The sequence below is a fragment of the Choloepus didactylus genome, chromosome 5 (genome assembly GCF_015220235.1).
Source record: "Choloepus didactylus isolate mChoDid1 chromosome 5, mChoDid1.pri, whole genome shotgun sequence".
Lineage (NCBI taxonomy): Eukaryota > Metazoa > Chordata > Mammalia > Pilosa > Megalonychidae > Choloepus > Choloepus didactylus.
In genome coordinates this window covers 111,926,164-111,934,516 of record NC_051311.1, presented here as the reverse complement: position 1 = coordinate 111,934,516, position 8,353 = coordinate 111,926,164, and positions in this window count along the sequence as shown.

Below are 8,353 nucleotides of genomic sequence, written 5' to 3'. Positions count from 1 at the left end.
ACAGACAGATGGGCCACTGAAGGCCCAAATTTCTGCTCCATGTAGCACAGACTCAATAATTTTCTTCCGTGAAATGTTTAAAGAAGGTGTAACCAAAAGCTGACTGCAGCATATTAAAAGAAAAGAAAAAAGAAAGAAAAAAAAAACTCAATAAAACTTCCATAGAATGACTTGCTTTGAGCAACATTGTTTCCTGAGGTACCCTCCAAATTAAACTATTTATGTAATATAAACCAAAGTAATGAAATGAAGTGATGTATTATATGGAATCATAAACTATTAAACCAGCCATAAGTTGGAGAAAACTTTGTGTTTATTTTTAAATATAATTGTAAGAGTTGTATATATAAGGATATTAAAAGTACGTCTATTAGTTTTTAAAATATTTTTTATTTTGCCTTTTAGTTTTGTTTATGGCATTTCTTCTGACCAAGAGAAGTATTTCTTTTTTTTATAAGCAAATATTAAAACCAGATACATTTTATTTTCTTCTTTCGCTTATATGCATAAGGCATTCTTTCTATATCAGAGATCAGATAAAAATTAAAATTTATTTTCTTTCCCTCCTTTTCTTGCTTGTTTGAAAGTCTGTGTTCACTATATTATGAATTTTCACATATATAAGCACTATTTCCAGCGTTTTCTTTTGGTCCATTGATGTAGCACCCCCAGATTTAATAAGTTTCTGGGTCTCATAATTATTATTATCAATTAAAAATGCTCCCCTCATTATTTTTTGTGGTGGCCATGGAGGTGTGCTGCTCAGACCTCCCTTGGAGAGAAGTCACTATGACGAAGGAAGGAGCAGGTGGCCTCCAGCTGTTGCACCTCTGGAGCTGCCTCAGTGCTCAAATCAAGCCATGACTGGGCATGGCTGGGATACCAGAGCCAGTCTATTCCTGCTCAAAACTTGATGCCTCTGATAGGTAATCTTTGTTCAGAGGTTCCCCACCATCCTAGCCAAGACTTTTCTTGGCGTTGCACTGTAGTCTGAGGCTCTTCTCACCCCTTGCCTTCCTTACCTTTCTCTTATCACAAACATCAAACCTGCATCAATGGTGTAAAGGCTTTCTTGGACTACCCAGGCTCCTTTTCCTCTGTATCCTTGACAACCATTTTCCCTCGTAAATCTCTTGCACATCTAATTCTGTCTTGGTGTCTGCTTCTAGGGGACCTAAAGTGACACAGTTCATACCCAGCATGGTCCAAGAACAGAGATGGTTAAGATGGAGTTAAGGGACAGGTTCGCTCACCAATAAGCTGGCAACAAGTGGAATGTAGGTCATGGAGTCCATGGCACAAGTTGGAGGCCTTATTGTTGAAGTTTACATTGGTGGTGACATGGGAAAGTGTACTGGTGAAGGGAATACCCTTGCAAGTGATGATCAAGGCTTTTGAAGGGTTTGGTTAGGACAATGTTTACAGGGGCAGTGGAACTGGTGGATTATTCTCAGTTGTATTAATGCCCTGCAGATGGATGATGAGAAACTGAGGGCAGTTAACAAACATAGGCTCAATTTGCTAGCTAGGAGGGCCTTTCAGTAGCTTGCAAAGAAAGCCTTATAACTTACAATGGAAGCAAAGACACAGCTGAGGAGAGATGTCAGGATTGCATAGAGTAACAGAACTCCAGAGATGTTTAAAGGCTCAGCCAAGGCAGGTATGCTACACTAAGGTCAAGATCCCTAGGTGAAACCTGGGATCCTGAAACATGGATTGAGATATCTAATTGCATGCTCCCAAGGATTATGGCTTTGCTTACTCCTCTGAACACTCAGAGCCTGCAGAGGTGGTTCACTTCTCTCTATAGAGAGATAGGCTTCCCCCATGTAAGAACACGGCAGAACTCTCTCCCTTGCAAAGCAACACGTGCCCCCTCAGAAGTTGCCCTCATATCCCCTGGCTGTCAGGCTGATAACTAAGGTTAAAACTTAGTATAATCCAGCTGAGGATGTGCTGGGAGTGATAAGGGAGAAGAGGTTATACCTGGATCCTAGCATGTTGGCAGGATCCAGGGGAATATGTCTGGGATTAGATTTTGAGGGTTTTTGATAAAGGGGGCTGGAATGTAAGACTGGGTAAGCCAGATTGTATTGACTTGGTGATGCTTTCTTGAGACACAGGATTTAATATTCTGGAAAGTTCACTGCTTGGGTGGCTTTTAGAAACCTGGAGAAAGCAATGGCCCACACTGAGCAAAGTACAAATGCCTGGCAGATGGTAGGAAAAGAGATATAAGGCTCAAGGTGGTAAGGTAAGCATGTTGGAAAGGAAACATTATTGAGGCCAGAAGATCCATCAGAGGATTATGTTTGATGAGTGGGACCAGAGGACAAACAATTCTTTACTGGAGCTATCAGGAATGTCCTGGTGAGAGGGGTGCCACATCACTAAGAAGTTCAGTGGCAGATCTGCTTTATGGGCCAGGGAAGATAACAGGAGAGGAAGCCTCTGAGCCACACTTGTTAATCATGATGGGGTTTATGGGGCTCTAAAATAGAGGCCAGGAGGCAGCACATGACTTTCATCTTACTATAACCTTCAAATCCAGAGTCGTAACCAAGGGGTCTTAACCTGCAAGGAGTTGCAGAAATAGTAAATGGGATACAGTGAACTTAAGAGGAAAACAGATGAGCAGGAAACTACTGGGCTACTTAACATCAACAATCAGAAGGTGGCAGGAATGGAGGAGCAGGAGGTTGAGAGCAATAGCCCAATAAAATACCACAATCCCTTGCTTGGGTCCCAGACATGAGACAATTTTTAGATCTGGAACCTATTGACTGGAGGGTTGGGTGAGTCCCCAAGAGGGAGGACCCTCAATATTATGGCAAATATTTATCATAAAGATTTCTTCAGTCCTTCCCCATAGAAATTTATGGACATTTACTCAGGTGACTGTATGCTGGGAAAAGGGGAATACCCATATTTCAAAGATTATTGGATGCAGGGCCTAAGTTGATATAGATACCCAGAGGCCTAAAGCATCATCATGCTCTTCCCCCTTTTAGAGTGCGGCCACACGGGAGCTTATTTTTAAGTGGGGTCTTGGACAAAATCCATCTTACAGTGGACTCGCTGGGTCCACAGATGTACCCAGTGATCATTTCCCTGGTTTGTGAGTGTACATCTGAATTCACATACTTGGAATTTGGAGTCATCCCAATTGGGTCCGTTGCCTGTGAGATAAGAGCTATCATATGGGATAAGGCCAAGTGGAAGCCTTTGAAATTGGCTCCTTCCACTGACTAAGACAGTAAATCACAAACAATTTCTCACCCAGGTGTGATGGCAGATTTAGGGCAACCATTAAAGAGTCAAAGGATTCAGGGATGATGATCCCTATCCTATCTCTGTTTAATTTACCAGTCTGGCCCTGCAGAATCCAGATGAAGTGCAGGGAGTAACTGTAGATTACCAACAGCTCAACCAAGGAGCAGTCTGGATAACTTCTCTTGTGCCAGGTATGATTTCTTTGCTAGGGCAGATAGTAAGGCCTCAGGTACTTGTCCACCAAGATCTAGCAAATGTGTTCTTCTTATTTCAACTGGAAAAGGGGATCAGAAACAGTTCACATTCACATGGAACAGAGAACAGCATTCCTTTGATTCAGGTAACTCTTTAAGTAGCCCTCTGTCATTAGATAAAACAAAGAGATCTGGACTACCTGGACATCCCTCAGAATGTCACACTGATCCATTACATGAGGACATCATGCTGATAAAGCAAAATAAAGACGAGGTGGTTACCATGCTGGAGTTCTTGATAAGACACATGGGTGTGGGAGATAAACCAGCTAAACTTAAGTAAAGCATTTAGGGGTTCTGTGGTCAGGACTGTGCCCAGACATGCCCACCTAAACAAAAGGCACATTGCTGCACCTAGGATCCCTTACTTCAAGAAAAGAAGCCCCAGGTGCCTAGTAGGCTTCTTTGGGTTCTGGAGCAGACACATTCTATACCTGCTCTGCTCTGGCCATACACCAAGTGACAAAGAAGGCTACAAAGTAGGAATAGGCTTTCCATGGGGCAAGTAGTCCCCCACTTGGGCCTTATGATCTGACAGAAGGTCCATCAAGTGATTAATGGATGCAGTGGAATATAATTCAGCCCTAAAAAGGAAGTACTGTTACAAGTTACAACATGGGTGAACCTTGAAAACATTATGCTAAGTGAAAGAAACCAGACACAAAAGGCTGCATATCATATGATTCCACTTACATGAAATGTCCAGAATAGGTACGTTTGTAGAGAAATAAAGTAGATTAGTAATTGCCATGGGATGGGGATAGGGTGGGGAGGCTGAATTGGGACTAACTGCTAAGAGGTATGAAATTATCTTAGGGGGAATGGAAATGTTCTGGGAATAGATTGTGGTGACGGATGTACAACACAGTGAATATACCAAAAAACACTTAAGTGTATAATTTAAAATGGTGAATTTATGTTAGGTAAAAAAGTCTCAGTTTTAAAAATAAGTTAAAAAAATACAAAAGAGCAACTATGATGGCTACTTTAAATTTGTTCGACATAGAAGTCCTTGCTAAGGAAGTGAAAACTGAGCAAATTATAGGAAGTTTGGGGGTGGGACTGAGAAAATCAGTTCAAGCAGGGAAAGAAGAGCAGAGACAAGAGCTCAAAGAAATAGAAAAAGATCAGTGCATCTGGCACATAAGAAGAAAGAGGGAGTGTGCTGGTTTGGATATATTATGTCCCCCCCAAAGCCAGGTTCTTTATTGCAATCTTGTGGGGACAGATTTGATTAGTCTTTTGATTAGAATGGAACCTTCTGACTGAGTGTTTCCATGGAGATATGTCTCACCCAACTGTGGGTGATACTTTTGATTAGGTTATTTCCATGGAGGTGTGGCCCCATCCATTCAAGGTTGGTCTCGATTAGTTCACTGGATTATTTAAGAGAGAAGCTAAGAGCCAACACAGACCCAGATGCTTGCTGACACTTAGAGATAGTTGAAGATGTGGACAGAAGGATGTTTGGAAATACTAAGCTAAGCAATGAAGCTCGGTGTTTGCCCCAGAGAAGCTAAGAGAGACCCAGGGACATTTTGGAGAACACCATTTTGAAATGCAACCTGGGAGTAAAGGGTCTGCAGACACCAGCCACGTGCCTTCCCAGCTGACAGAGGTGTTCTGGACACCATCGGCCTTTCTTCAGTGAAGGTATCCTCTTATTGATGCCTTAGTTTGGACACTTCTACAGTCCTAGAACTTTATAACCTAAGAAATCCCTTTTATAGAGCCAATCTGTTTCTGGTATTTTGCATAACATCAGCTCTAGCAAACCTGAACAGGGGGTGTCGTAAGAGAGGGTTAGGAGTGGAGGCAAAGGCCAGAGGATATAGGACCTTTAAGCCATGGTAAAGAGCTTGATTTTATTTTAAGCATGATGAGAAATTATTGGAGGATTTTAAGCTGAGAAACAACATGATCTGATTTACGTTTTTAAAAGGTTAATTCTGGCTGGTGAATAGAGCATAAGTAGGGGGCTAAAAAAGGAACAAGGAGATTAGTTCGAATATTCCAGCCATCCATTTGAGAGATGATATGGCTTGGGCTATGGTGGTGGCTATGATGATACTTGGATGGATTTGGAATACATTTTGAAGCTGTGATTGATGGACTGTGAATATGGGAACTGAGGGAAAGAGTAATCAAAATGAACAAACTGTTGGTAATTGAGGACTGGAGGAGAGGAATGTTTGGGATGTGTAGTGAATCAAGAGTCCTGTTATGGATATGTCAGGGTTGAAATAAGTCTTCCAAATGAAGATGTCATTTGGGCAGTAGAATAAGTCTTCCAAATGAAGATGTCATTTGGGCAGTAGAATAAATGAATCTGAAGTTAAGAGAACAAGTTGGGGGTACAGATATAAATTTTGGAGTCCTTGTTAAATATATAGTATTGAAAGTAAAAGGAATGGAGGAATTGCATTGGTAATATAGAAAAGAGAACACAGCCCAAGAATGAGACCTGGGGTAAAGCATTATTTAGGCATAATGTAGAGGGGGAAGAAACATCAAAAGATACAACCAGGAAAATGTGGTGTCACAGGAATCGAGAGAATGTTTCATGAAATGAGTATCAGAGCAGCTGAGAGGTCAAGATGAGAACAGAAAAGTGAACACTGGATCTGGTAGTAGGACTGGCACTGTTTATCCTTCCAGGGCACATTTCCATAGACTGGTAGGAACAGTAGCTCAATTCAAGTGGTTAAGAAGTGAATAAAAGATGGGAATGTGGAGACAGCAAATACGGGCACCTTTTCAGAAAAGTCTTGCTGTTAGGAGAGCAGATAAATGGGGGCAGTAGATGAAGGGATACCTAGTTTCAGGGAAGTAATTTTTTAAAAGAAAACACTGAAAAACTAGAGGATGTTTTATGATAGTAGTAATAATTTAGGAGAAAGAGAAAATGATGATGCAGGAGAAAGAATAATTGTTGAACCAAAGTTTTTGAGAAGAAGTTCTTAAGGGGAATGAGATCCAGGGTCAAGTGGAAGTGTTGGACCTCAAAGAGGTCCAACTGACTGTTATATGTGGAAAGGCAGACAGTATGGATTCAATTGTTAGTAGATTTGTAGACTAGGCTTTTATTGATTCTATTTTGATAATGTGGTATGAGGCAAAGTCATCAGACTTCATGAAAGGGAAAGAACTTTCTTAAGCTACCACTGGCTCTGCCACCTTAAACAGCCATTTAAAAAGAAGGATGTAAATATGTATTCTTATATATACAGATGTACTGTTATGGAGGAATATTGACAATATATTGTGGAAAAAAGATGTTGCCAAACAGTATGTAATATATGATTCCATGTAGTAACTGTTTGCATGTGTGTATGTGTGTGTGTAAAATAAGGCCTAGAATAATGTTAGGATACATATTGAACTATTAAAAATGGTTATCCCTGGAGAATGAGAATACAGTTTGGAAGGATAATGGAAGTAATACTGTCACTTCTTACATTATGTACTGTTCTATTTTTAATGACTCTTTTACAGGGAATTTGTATTATTTCTCTTATTAAAATATACAAGAATGCATTAAACTACAGAACAGAAAAAATAATGATCATGAAAACATATCAAAATCTGTGGATAGCAGACAAAGCTGTATTTGGAATCAAATTCATAGTTTTAAGTGGCTCCATTATTCAATAGAAAAAAAGTTAAAAATTCTTTAAGCCTGCAATTACAAAAATTAGAGAAAGGAAAAAACATAAAGAAAGGATAAAGAAAGGAACTAAAATAATATCCAAAGTTAATAAGCTGATAAACAGATATGACTTAATTGAAAGATAAAACCATTTAAGTGGTGTTTATTCTTGGAAAAAAAATATAAGCACAACTAAATTTTAAACGATTGCAATCAAGAAAAACAGCAGAAACATGGAAGATTAGAACTACACAACGGGCAAAAAGTACATATATAAAGTTTATATTTTTAAAGAGAATACCATGTATAATTCTATGCTAATAAATTTATAAAATGTCAATGAAAATGGATGCTCTCCCTATAAAGTACCAAATGGACCAAAGAAATAAAGAACCCAAATAAACACTTTCCAAGATTTGATAGACAAATTAATGTAACTGAGTAGAAAGCTGTAAAACTGCCCCTATAACATGGAAGAACTTTCCGTATGCTAAGAAAAAGCATATGAAACCAGTAAGAAATGACAGATTATTCAGCAAATAGTAATAAAATTACTTAATTATTCATAAAAATTAAATATAGATCAGTACCTCATCTTAAACAAAAAATTAATTTGGTCTAGTAAAGGATTATATATTGAAGCCACAACAAAACAATAAGAAAATATACATAGATGTTCATATAATTTTGATGTAAAGAAGGTCTTTCTAAGTATAACACTGCAGGCTTCCTATAATATAACCAAGTAATAGAAAAAACTGAAGGATTTTTATAAGATAAAAAATTAAAATGTAAAAATTATAGTTAGTCAAAATAGAAGATGAGTGACAACTGGGAAAAGTATTTGCAAACTTGCCCAAAGTATTATCATTCTTATTACACAAAGAACATTTATAGATTACTAAGAAAAAAGACAAGCTTTAAATTACACACAAATAAAGGAAATGAGCAGAAATTTCATCAAGTAAAACTTGAAAACTATAAATAACTAATTTGGGTTTGGCTCTCCCACTGGCCCAACTATTAAACAATGATCTTCCCTCAAAGAATCTCTTAGTGATGTATGAGAGTTTCTGAGAGCTTAGAGAGGAGGCCTTTTTTGACCTTGGCAAGGAAAAAGGCCTCTTCAACATTGCCTTCTTCAGGGAGAGGCGGTAGGGAGAACAGTCTAACCTAT